This window comes from Bactrocera oleae, chromosome 5 (assembly GCF_042242935.1).
Source record: "Bactrocera oleae isolate idBacOlea1 chromosome 5, idBacOlea1, whole genome shotgun sequence".
Classification (NCBI taxonomy): domain Eukaryota; kingdom Metazoa; phylum Arthropoda; class Insecta; order Diptera; family Tephritidae; genus Bactrocera; species Bactrocera oleae.
The window spans coordinates 47,218,961-47,232,880 of NC_091539.1; the positions used below are offsets into that span (position 1 = coordinate 47,218,961).

At 34.4% G+C, this 13,920-nt stretch overlaps 1 protein-coding gene across 5 annotated transcripts in view; it reads left to right on the forward strand.

Annotated features, from left to right (window-relative positions):
• LOC106616001 (frequenin-2) overlaps positions 1-13,920 on the forward strand; it is a 138,850-nt gene that overhangs the window by 20,060 nt on the left and 104,870 nt on the right. The window contains exon 1 of one of the 5 annotated variants that reach the window (XM_070109368.1): positions 8,750-8,875. The exons of the other annotated variants lie outside the window; for them this stretch is intronic. The gene's annotated coding sequence lies outside the window, so the exon portion shown is untranslated. Of the gene's footprint in view, positions 1-8,749; positions 8,876-13,920 lie in introns of those variants that run through there. 5 annotated transcript variants of the gene reach the window in all.

Genomic DNA, 13,920 nt, shown 5'->3' on the forward strand with positions numbered 1-13,920 from the left:
GTCAGGCCAGATTGATCCATAACCGCTATCGTGTAGCTCTATATCAGTTCTGCGATACATATAATCTCTACTAAATACGTAATAACTAACTACTGACCATTTGTGATCTACGCTTTTTACCAAATAATAGAAGATGAATGGTGTTTAATATGATGAAAGCCAAGTATCAAGACTATTAACATATAAACTGTTTTACTTCATCAATATACAAAGTATCGAAAAACAGAGTTTTTACTACACAAATTTATGCTTGTTTCTTCAATTAACCAATTTTGCTTTTAGCATTAAATTTGCAAGAAAATTCGAAGCCCGACGGATACAGAAATATAAAAACAACACAAAAGACCTTTACGCTTAAATTATTTAAAATTGTGTCATTGTTATCCGCATTCGAGCAAGCTATTAATTTTTTGCAAAGCATCTTTTGTTTACTTGCTCATCACTTGTAGAACTAGGGCACTTATTTTGCACTGCCGTCCAGTCCCTTGTTAAGCTCCTTAACTTTAGTGGATTTTTTTTAGATTAACTCATCGTCAAGTAGTTTTTGGGCTTTCACTGCCGTGAGAATGATGTCAGGTCAGGCACATAATATATTGCTGATACACATGCACATTTGTTATATGGTATACGTATATATGAGAGCACACATTTATTTACTTACGCATACGATGACATACTCATAAAATATGTAGAATTGAGACTAATTGTGAAGCGCTAAAAAGGTCAGCACGCAAGCAAAATACGAAGAAGACACGGCTTAGCACGGGCTCAGCCTCATTTGACTTGTTGCCTTGCGCTGACCAAGCAAAATAGACTGTTGTTTTATACACCCGCAACATGTCACACAGAGCAAAAACAAAAATGTTCATATAACCGTTGTTTTAACATCTGTATCAAGTATAATTTGAGATATCTTGAGTAAACTGGGACTCGGAAGCGTTTATCATTACGGTTATTGCCACGCCCACAAAACGACGTTTTAAATACACAGATTGATATCGACAGATAATTCGATTTACGAAATTCTTATTATAACTATGAGTAATACCAAAATACAAACACGATAATTTCCAAAACATGCCAAGAGCTTATATGTTATGTCATTAGCTCTGATAGCTCAGATGTTGAAATAAAATACAGCACAAGTGTTGTCCTCAAAGCTTATTAATTCTATTTTTCCACCAGCTAACGATAGCTCCGAATGTTTTTTGAGTATTTAGTCGTGTGTTTGTGAATTAGGATGATTATCGTAACCTTGAAAAGTTAGCTGATAGTAACAGTTCAGATGCACCTTTTGCTTTTATTTTTTTTATAGCAAAAATCGCGGTGATTAAAACTCTCAAAATATTTATGGTGTAATCCAACCTCAAGCACCTCACTCGAAAAACGAGGCTGTCGGGTGACAGTCTACCTTAACGAAGTTGTGCTTATGGTAAAAGAAAAATTTCTAACTACCATCTACGAACTTATTCAAGGCTACCTTAGCACGGTATTGAACTGGGCGAATGGAATCGGCTTAACCCTCAACGAAGCAAAACTGAAATGGTTTTATTTACAGGGAGGTATAAAATCCCTTTCAGCAAGTTTATAAGAGAAAAAAGCTGGGGCTTATCATCGATAGAAAGCTTTCATGGAGACGAAATATTAAGGAGAGAGAAAATAAGGCATCACTTGTCTTATACTGCTGTAGTGAAGCTATAGGGCAGAGGTGGAGACTCTCACCAAAGTTGGTGTTTTGGGTCTACGAAACGGTAGTCATGCTCATAATGTTCTGTGATATATTCGTCTGGTAAAGGGCGCTTAAAAGATTACACTCGCTTAGAAGCTTGAACATCGCGTGTTACATCAACAATAGCACTTAATGCAATTCTACATATAGCACCCCCGGTTATGGCCGGCAGGTGCATCGCTGCGAAGGTCTTTTTAAGTCTCAGGGATGCTGGGTATATGAAGGGGTACAAACAGGGTCACGCTGAAATTCTCTTCTCTTTGAATTGCATTCCTGAAAACTTGGACCACTGTTTAGCAGAAACTACTCCTGGTAGCTATTTATGGACGGTATGAAAAGTCGCTGGAGAAGAGGCGCCGTAAACTTTTTCAATCTTGGAGGGAAGCTTGGAGGGGGAGTCTTCAAGGAGCTTTCCCTCAAGCTAAAGCTAAGGCTACCAGATAACTGTTTTCAGCCAGAAGTGGCTGTTATTAAAATAGTAGTAGACTTACTGCTACGAAGTACAGCTTCTCTCAGGAAGATGAGTATACACTCCGACAGCAGAGCGGCAATAATAGCCTTGAGATCACTAACTGTGCGCTCAAAGTTAGTCAAGGAGCATTTATCCTCATAATATATAGTATCAAGATTCTTCATTATCAAACTTGAATGGAAACGAGTGGGATCTCCATTGTCATCTTGCGTTTTATCATCGGATCTATGGACATGCGTGCGCTGAGCATACGTTGTTCGACGACCAGCTTCTGTGTGACTTCGAGATCCTTCTGTCCTAGAGTAGAATATAGGAGACTGCCCTTACAAAGGTTCAACTCGTCGCAATGTAGGAGTTCTGTACTGTACTTATTGACAAGTCAGAACCAAATCTGACGCATTCAGGTTATATGGTTTTGCAGAATATCTAGCGCTTCGCCGCGCCCCAACCTAACACTTCCCTATTTGTTAGTATACAAGTTTCTTTTCTTGTCTTCCCTCTCTCATTCTCTTTTAAGTCGTTTTATATTTAAAGAGTTAACACGCGCTTATTATGTTTACTGCCACAACTTTGCCAGCAGGTGTTAATGAGTGGAAGTTGCACCTCTTATTTGCCAGCAGCGAAGAATACAATGTAACTAACACCTGTTTTCTCAGCGCAAATAGTACAAAATTATATGAAATGTATAACTGGCAAGCAAATAACGGCAGAGTTGAGGACAAAAAAAAACAAGAAAATTAAAATAAATATTTGCGCTGCCAATGCCGGATAAAAGTGAAAGCAGCGCGCTTAGCGGATACACAAGCCAGCTCATGGAAACGCTAAGCACTTTGTTGCAAGATTTTTTTTTACTCTCTCACTAACAATAACAACAACATAACAAAGGCTATAATAACAGCTGCAGCATATTAAAATAGCAAAAGCAACAATAAATAGGATAATACAAATAGTTTTACGTGACGCGTGGCGAACGCAAATACACAAACCACCATTCCCTCCCCTGCCGTGGCATACTTTTAGGTAACAGGATATGTGCGCTCCGTTGTGGCGGGAAAACACGCTTTTTTGTGTGTGTGTGCGTAGGTCTTTGTTGGTAATAATACTTTTGTTTCACCGAGCATCGCCCGATCATTAGTATGCCGCATGTGTTGTTGCAAGCATTTATTATTATGCGTGCTGATTCGCCGTCATCGCATTTGTATGCGTTGCACGCGACCACTTGATGCCACATGCAAATACCGGCGCAAACGTAAACATACATTGAGCGCCTATATATTATATGACATATACATATATGTATATGTATATAATGCTTAAAGGCGATAGGCGTGAATATTTTTATTAGATTTCTCGTCTTAATTTTGCTCATTCAATATACATAAATTGTGCAATAAAGTTGAGTAGGTATTTAAAGTAATTTGAAATTGAGTTGATATCCTCAGCTAACTAACTGTTACTATTACTGTTATATCGTATAAGCAGTTCTCTGTTATTAATATTATTAGATATGTTCATAAATTTCGTAGTAGGTTAAAGAGTTTATATAAAATTATTATTATATTGTACTTTTGCAACATGTTGCTACAGAGTATAAAAGTTGTTTGTATCACCTAAAACTAATCGAGTTAGATATAGGGTTATGTATATATAAATGATCAGGATGAAGAGACGAGTTGAAATCCGGGTGACTGTCTGTCCGTCCGTCTGTCCATGTAAGCGATAACTTGAGTAGAAATCTAAATCTTGATGAATCTTGATACATATGTTCCTTGACGCCAAAAGGAGGTCGGAATTGCCATTAAACGAAATCCCATAGAGTGTCATATCTATATACTTAATAAGGATACGAAACTGTAATTTGCAAAGGGCAAAAGCGCACGAAAAGTTGCAATTGGAGAACGATTATTTTGCTTATAAAATTGATAGGCTTATAAACGTTGTTTTTGCGTATATTTTTCCACGATCAAGTTGTAAGCATTACTGAAGACAATGAAAAAAAAATTACAGATCATGCCTTATTAAAAATAGCCGAAACTACTCTTAAAAATCATATCAGCCCTATTGAAAAGCCTCATATTAAGCCAACGGTATGTAAACAAATTGTATCAAAATTATGTGTGAAAAAAATTACCAGTGCTTATGTGCAAATCCTTGATCCTTGCAGAAAATATTTAAGCAAAACTGTAATTATTAAAACTTTATGCGCAAATTCGTAGAACTAAAGTTACCAAGCATACTGAAACTATTTTTTGCGATTCACAAATTTTTCAAAGAAGTTATATTAATATCAAATATTTGTGGCCGAAATTGTATTTTTCTTCAACAGAAATAATTTAATTCTTATGAGGACTTATGCCTAGTTTGCTATAGACATCGAAAATCAGAAAATTTTTTTAGAGCTAATATCATTTACAATAAGTCTTCTTATGCACATATATATATAAGTTATTCACACAAATTATTCCGAATAAACATTTCTCCACACAATTCTTTACATAACTACAAACACCGAATAAATTCTTGTTACACGTGACCAATAAACATAAAAACGCGCCGAAAATTATGCCACTGACTCTATTCCTTTTCGTATATAATCAAATCGCCTACCTTTGCATACCAACAAGTATAAAAATATATAAAACATACAAGTGCATACACAAGTTTATGAAGCAAAGTTGGCAAAACTACGAAAATCTATTCTCTCTGGCATCTGTAGGCAAACGCAAATATTCATTAATAAAATTTTATTAGCAACTTCCTGTCAATGTCAACAACATAATAAAGTTTTTTTTTTACCATAAGAGTAGAAATTTAGTAGATGGTAGTAGTAGTAATTTAGTAGATGTAGTAGTATAAAATATGACAATAGTAAAGCCCGCAAATGCGCTGAATAGCTGAGAAAAAATTTTGCATAAGTCCCATTAAGCCAAACGAAACGGGCTAAAAGCTTTCTATGTACCGCTAAAGCTTTGTCACTGTGGTGAATGTGGTGAAAGCTCCGCTAGCTTGGCGCTCTTGAAGAGAATGCCGGTGTGTTCGTAAATATTTTATGATGAAGGTACTTGGCGTATGAGTAACATTTGTAAAGCAATTTTGTGTCTAATGGATTGTGGCAAATAAGTTATTTTCTAATGGAGCTATTATTAGTATACATTTGTCGTGCGTAGAAAAATTATATTTTGATCTTTTAGTTAGTTTTTAGAGATTATTATTACATTATTTTTTAACACGTATGTTCTTGACACCAAAATAGTTATTTAATATAAAATATAAAATTAATCTGAAATTTAATAATGAAATCATAAAATTCTTGTTTAATTCTATGTAAGTATTTAAATTTACCCCTGTGGAATGATACTTTTAAAATGGTAAAAATACTGCAATAACAATCTTCACTCCAAGACCATGGCGTATGAGCAACATTTGACTTGACGTTTGGCATTTATTTTCAAATATTTTGTTTTAAATAATATACGATATTGTTTATGCCTCAACTTTATTGTTGGTCATAGGATCCGTACAATTAGTCTGCTTAATAATAAATTTGACAGCTTTCAACGCAAAGTTTTTGCTGATAAGCGGCGATGACTGGTACAGTTCTCTGGGGAATTCAATAGCGCGATTTAGAAGAAAATTATATTTCATGGTGGAAAAGCTTTGTATAGGTGAATAATTTATGAATTCTACAGAAGTATGGCCACGACGTTGTGCAATTGTAAGTTAAAAGAAGGAAACATATTAATTAACAAAATATTTAATTGCTTGCTCATATACTTTGGAGTATTTTTGTTGCATAGTTTAAGAAGTGTTTAAAATTAAAGATGTAAAAAATAACATTTTGTTGTTATAATACCGGCAGATTCATTTATTGCTATAATTTCTTCCGTCAAAATTTTAGAATCATAGAAACTCTTTTATGGACATCTCAATGATCACCCCTTATAGCATCTAACGCGTACTCCTAGTAGAGGTACTTTTTTCAATAGCCTTCTTTGCCAGATTTTGTGTGAGTCGTGTCAAGCTGTCATCTTATTTTTGTTCAGTACTGTTTGGCAACGTTTAGAAATCGTTCATCTTTATTTCGAAAATTCACGTACTGTAAAGAATGTGTTTCGCACACTTTGCTCAACTTATGGTCAACGTAATCGGCCTACTGTGCGTACTATTCGCAATAGCATCACCCATCTTGAGACCCAGCATTCAATATTGGATAATATTCGACCAAATGGATCACGTCAAGCACCTAGTGAAGAAAATATAGCTTGTGCAAGAACTGAAGCAGCTCTATAGGCTCTTGAAAAGTTCCAAGAAGATCCTACGTTTTCCAGCCAAATCGAGTTTAGCGGTGAGACCCATTGAGTATGTAAAAAAGCAAAATTGCTGCATTTGGGAAGAAGAGCAACCTGGAAAGATTCAAGAGCCGCCATTTCATACAGAAAAAAGAACGTTTCGGTGTGATGTATTTAATACCTGAAATTGAATTTCTTAAGATCGGCGACATTTGGGTGCAACATGACAGCGTCACTTTCCACACGTCGCATCAATCAATGGATTTATTAAGATAACACTTCGGTGAGCAGATAATTTCACGTTTTGAGTCGGTCGATTGGCCACCAAGATCATGTGATATCACACCGTTAAACTCTTTTCTGTGGGGATATGTAAAATCTAAAGTCTGTCTGTCACGCATATCATTCGCCATTTACTAGTCGAAATGCTCGAACAAGTCGTCAAAAATTGGACTCAACGGATGGACCATCTGAAACGTATAGCGGCCAACGTTTGAAATAGATAATCTTCAAGAAATAAATGCCAAAGAATGTTTTTTCGAATGATAATAAACATTCCCCACTAAAATTTAATTGTGTTTTTTTTTTCTTTAAAAAAGTAGGAAACCTCGGGAAATGGAAAACCTTTTACAAATGGATGGGCTAAATTAACTCAGCCCATCATTGTGATCATAAATATATTTTATTGGGCCCCCAATGTTTCCTTTTTTTATGAACTGGATAGAATAATTAAAAATAAATTTATATAAAGTGTAAACAACAATAATTTTTTTTTTAATTAAATATGCTCAGCATGCTTAAGTAGTTTACATGATTTGTAAGTCGTAATTTATGCTTTGAAGACAAAAAAGTTTTAAGATGAGAAACTGGAAGCATCTTTGGATCATGAGAAATAAACATTACTACCCTAAAGGCACAAAATCATATGTGAAACCTGGTCCATTACGCCAAGGTAATGCGTGTGTTTGGTGGGATCAGAAGGCCGTGCTTTATTATGATCATCTAGAATGGGTGAAACCGTTTATAGGGAACGCTACAGACTAAAACTCATCAAATAAAATAAGCGATTAACGAAAAACGCTCAGAATTTGCGACAAGACACAAGGCAATAATTTTCCATCATCTGCATCAGCCTCTTGGCATACAATAAGTCAGTTAATTTTTTACCTCTAGCAAGAGGTTTATCTGGTCTATTTTAAGAGCTACAAGTCTTATTAGAAAATCCGTCTAATAATTCGTTTTAAAAGGAGATTTACTCGACTTCAAAATTCGTAGGTCGTTCAATATTTCTGATTTTGATTAAATATTCGGCGACAGAAGCTTCTAGACTTCACATGAGCAAAACGTGAAATTGCATAGTACAACAGATTTTTTGAATAATTCACAGTGACATCTTCACTTCATGATTTAGTACTTTTTGCTTAATGATACAAGTAACTACACGTAAGCTTCTGCTTCAACGAATCGATATATTTCGCATAAACAAATTTCCATTCTAAATACTTCTATGTTGACGCAAATTTCTCGCTTAATACACTTGCTGTCTCAGCGATTTCGCTTTGGCTGCCAAGAGCACACCTGCAAGCCAAGGCAAAGAAAGTTCATTGCCTGCAACCAAAATAATAAAATTTAGCAGCTAAGTACGAATGCGCCGGCGAGTATATGTAAAATAGAAATACACGAAAGGTTAGAGAGAAAAAAACAGCAACTGCAATAACAAAATACCATCAAAATCTACAATAACACTAAAGCATGCGAAGGACAATACAATTTTTACAAGTATGCGTGTATGAGTGTAGGTGACAGCAACAACAGTTAGGCAAAATGTAAACAACAATTGCAGCCGGCAAAGAGAAGCATAACACTTTTTTTAGTATATGTGGGAGAGAGTGAGCGGGAGCGCATGCAAAAAATTATAAAGTGAATTGAGTAACTGAAAGAACACGGTATTAAATAGGCACTGCAACACTGATAGCGATAAAGGAAAGTAAACAGGTAAAAAATAAAAATACCCACGTCGAAACTTACTCTGGGAGTGTGTGTGTGTGTGTGCGTGCATTTTCGTTAAGGTGTGTGCGATTATGGCGCAAGATATCAACAAGGTGCTGAAGCTAAACTAGCAGCCGAAAGGATATAAAATCAGCCGAAGGCACATTCGCTTTGGCAGTTATGCGGCGAATTGGCATTCGCGGCGAACTCGAGCTTCGTATGCATTGAATATGCTTTTGTGCTGGCAATTGGGCGTTCAGTTGACTTTCTGTACGCGTAGCGCAAACAACTGAAACATTTGACTGCGGAACGCTAAGCGGCGCTTTTGCAGAGTACACGCGTGCGTGGATTGTTGTTGCATAAACAAGAGGCAGTTTTGAATTACACAAGCCTTGAGTACTGCGGCATTTTGAAAATCTAAAGAATTTTATTAAAATCTTTATGTAGAAAATAATATTTTTTTCCGCATTTTCAGTGAATTAAATAACAGTGAATAACATTAACTAAAAGCAATAAATTACAAGTCAGAAAACTGGCTGGCACTTTTGAGTGCTCGCTGAAAAGCCGCTAAAACTTAAGTGTTGTTGTGAAAATTATTGTTAAACCCACGTGTCAATAACGAAGTTTAATCTTTGCATTAACAAAATCAGTGTGTTTAAAAAAATTATACAATATTTTTGCAAATAGCTGACTTGTGCTACGCACTCCTAACTAATTAGCTGTGCAACCCTTCAAATCAAATCAAATCATCAAAAAAAATCATATTGTTTGCTTTTGTAATTTGACTACAATCACTTAGTAACCCGCTAGTAAATTCTAGGCAGTGAATCACGCAACTCACACACATATAAAATTTGTTTTTTTTTTCACTTACAATAGCACTGACGATAGCATCTCCTCACCAATACCACAACAAGAGTGCGTGCAACAAACCTCCACCCTCCGATTTCAGCTTACATTTGCATGTGTTTGTGCAGCAACAAAATTGCCTCGCTTGTTGTTGTTGGCTGTGACAAGGAAGCGTATAAATTGCAAACGGTTATATAAAAATTATTGCGCATAAAAATTGTGCAAAAAGTGTTCTACGGTGCTTTGAAAGGCAGTGCCGTAAGAAATACTTGTCTGCTGAGTGTATGTAGTATGTGGCAAGTTCTTGTTCGTTATAAATAATTTGTAAGTGATGCATTTATATTCAATTATTGAGTGATTTTGCTTATGTATATTAACCAATAAGCTGCAATGCAAACTAATTTATACTGCTGCAGTAAGAATTTTGAATGCTAAATTAAAATATAAAAAACATGAGTTTTTACTTTTTATAACTTTATTTTTGATTTCGAAAATCTACTATATATGTATGTTTAAGCACAAACTTTTATTTTCATCACCTTATTTTTTATTAATATATTTTAAGTTATTTTTACTAAAATTGTCTGGTTCAATATTATGTGGTTTTTCAAATGTGACATATTTTTTTACCGAAAAACTAGTGTAATAAAAGAACCCATATTCTAAAAAATAATAAATTCAAAAAAATTTTCCAATATAAGACATTTTTTTAAACCTAGAACTTTTACTAAAAAATAAAAATAAACAACAAGAAAGTCCGTTAAGTTCGGTTGCTCTAGAGCTTTAGTATCCTTCGCAGTTGCATTGTCTATAGCACAATAAGATATAAACCAATCTCTATCTTGATTTTGAGCGGTTAGTTATATGGGATATAGTACGCCGTTCTGTAAAATATATTCTAAGATTGTAGTGCTGCTTTAGATAATATTATATGCCACATTTGGTGTAGATATCTTATCAAATAAATATGTGTCCATACATTTACTTAAGTTCAAACGTTCAGTTTGTATGGCAGCTATATGCTATAGTGGTTGATATCGGCCGTTCCTACAAATGAGCAGCTTTTTGAATGGAAAAGGACATACGCAAAATTTCTGATCGATAACTCAAAAACGAATGGACTAGTTTGGTTATATACAGACACACAGCCGGACCGGCGTTACGAACTTCATGGCAAACTTAATATACCCCATTCTGGGTATAAAAGGACAATACAGGAAAAAAAAAATGATATGCTTAATTTTTTTGACAGCCTTATCTTTTAATGTGACATGTCTTCATGTGGTCAATTGTAGTTAGTCAACATAGTCAACTACTACGTACAGATGCACTCATATCTAATTTCCCGAGAAATTTGTTACCAAAAAGTAACTAGAACTTGTTAATTTAAACTTTAATATAAGGGTGGTATTCTGAAGGGTTACGTTTCTAAATTATTTTAAAATTCGATTTTTTTTTTTTTTGTTGGCTCATACGATAATAACATTCGTACTAGTCAGGAAACCGTCATTGTTTCAAGCATTTAGAAGTCGTGACGACGCAGACGCGATACGATTGCCAGCTCGTAATTGATTATGTTGTTACATGCATAGTGTTATTTGCGTTGTTTACAGTAACTTAAAATATTCTTCTCAGCAAAAAATGGAATTAAAACGCGAAATTTTTCGCGCGATTACTTTTTTTTATGTATATTAACTCAACAGCAGTGCATCTGTAAAGTTAATTAGATTTTTGACGATGACGCTCTATCAAGGACCAGTGTTTATTAATGGTATGGTGAATTCAATCGAGGTCGTAAATCACTCCAAGACGAATTTCGTGAAGGTCGTCCAAAATCAGTTGTTGTTCCGGAAACTATTGATGTTGTTTTGCTGAAACTGAAGTTGCAAGATCGTCATATGACCTATAGTGTGATGAATCATAGATTTACGCGTATAAGCCCGAAAGTGAACAGCAGACGACTGTATGGGTGTTTCAAGATCAATCGAATCAAACAAAATTTGTTCGCGCACGAAACACTTACAAGCAATGTGCCTTTTTTTTTGAATAACTGAACATGTCGCAAGTATAGCACTAGAACAACGCAGAACAGTAAATTCTGAAAGGTACACAATCACTTGTTTGCCAGTTGTTTTTCCAGAAATTAGGAAAATCAACCACGACAACGCGAGCTCTCACACATTGACTGAAACAACTGCATTTTTGAGCACTCGATTTAATGAGTCATCCACCATTTTGGAAAACCTCAATCAGAGTGGCAAAATTGCTTCGACAATTGGTTCGTAGGCTTGCAAAAGTTGATTACAATTTGTTTTTGTTCTCTAATCCCGAAATAGAAAAGGCAACCCTTGTATAAATAGGCTTTATATGGTCTTCGACGTCTGCATGTGCGTCTCACAAATTTCGTGGCAAACTTAATATAACTTGCTCAGCGCATAAAAAAGAATACTAAAATACCAATTGCTTTTTGTTTTCAATTTCAAAACATAAACCAAAAATAGGGCCTTTAGATTAGAAGAATAAGTATACAACAGAAATTCAACGAATAGAATATCGAATCTTTGGACCTTCTGTATACATAAGTACTTGAAAAAATATATTAATTTAGTATTATATAGTTATAGATAGCAGACTAAAACAAATTCTTGATACTCAAAATTTAAATTAAATTCTACTTATAAAAAAAGATAATATTTACACAAATACTTTGTATCTGATCCGAAATTAATCTTAACAACCTTAACCAATAAACTTAATATAAATAAGGATATAATTTCTAAATTATTGTGCTTGTAAAACACCTTTTAACATTTATGAAATCAAGTAAAGCAAAAATGTATATATTTTGATAAACTCACCATCACATTAACTAGCACTTATCTAACGCATTACTCACCTGAAATAAAGATGAAATATAATTTATTTAAGGTATAATATTAAGATTTTGTACACGAGTATATGTATAATATATTTCGTAATTATAAAATCGACCCTGCTGATAACGTGTAACATTGTCAGCTTCGCTTAAGTTCACTTGGCAGCCAGCTGAGGCACACAATTTAAGCTGTTGTAGCCGGCAGATGTTGCTGTTGTCTCTCCTTCATGCTCGCTGCACAATCGCTTCTGATTTTGCTAAACTATAAAGCCTTGAAGTGCACACTGTGCAAGCATTTTGAAGGCTTTTATTTTCCGATTTTTTTACTCTCTTTTTTTTTTTAAAGTGGCTCACACAAGTGCTAACCAAACAAAGACTACATACTCAAATAGGTAGGAAGAACATGAGTAAGAGTATCTGTTGTATAAGAAAACAATGGCTGCATCGAAATGGTTGCAACAGATGTGGCGCAACATCTTCAATAAACAATAAAGAATAAGTTGGAAGAACAAATAAATATTTGGCTCGCCGTATTCACCTCAGGGATATTATTATTCGCATTCATATATATGCATACATATTTAGAAGGGTGTGCGATCAGGCAAAACTATGAGATGTTGAATATTTAAAATATGGTATCTTCTGGTGAGATTAAGTACAGATGTTGCTACCTATCATCTCACTGTTACTCGCAGTCAGGGTTGTAAACAATGCATTAAAAGATAATTGAATTAACATTTGCATTAAAATTTTATTTTTTATTTTGTAATCCCAAATATGGGAAAAAATTAATAAACTTTAATCCCGCATATTGGATTAAAATATATAAAAAACAAGAAAAATTGTTAACATCGGACGACTCACATGAAGCAAGTATTCGTTCACTGAATATTTCAAAGATTTTCAATTCACTTGATCTTTATAAGTGAGCAATTAGAAAATTATAAAGTAGCAGTTGTAACCATGGACCATCGACAAAATAAGAGACACATTCAAAAAGGTGAAACATTATACCTCTCATCCAAGCAATAAAAAATGCTCACATATAAAACAAATTTAATTGAAACCTAAAAGTATATGCTATGCTTTGGGAATTACAGCGACTGGTTGTATTACATTTTTTTAGGATTCACTAAGCAAATTATTGGTATATTAACTTGGCCAGCTCCTCATTTTCTACCAACTCACAAGACAGACTTTGAGCCATAAAATTGGTTTCTAAACAAATTTATGGATTTTGAGCAGTTATTGAAATTTAATAGACTTTTTGTATTTACACAAGACAATCTTAAAATCACAAAACATCCAAACTGCCTGAAGATGTGCTGACCCTTAGAAAATATTTAGAAAATATTTTAAATTTTCTCTCTTATATTTATATAAGTTTTTTTGCTACCCTTGGCAAACGAAGGGCACAAGTGGCGTCGAGCCCCCGAGTGCAAACAACCAGCGCCATAAACGACTATTAAAAGTAGATAAATACAATGCAACAACTAGATCGTAACACGAAAAGCCCAGAGAAAAATATTAAAGTCAAATAAAACCAACAAAAATAATAAAATGTAACACATATTCACATTTTAAAATAAGCATGAAAAAGTAACGGTAATTGAAAGGCATGAATACGAGCAAACAAAAGCTGCAGTGACTGTAAAAAAAAAACAAAGCAAAAGCACGAAAAGATGCTGAAACTAGAAAAAACGTTAACTTCAGCTGC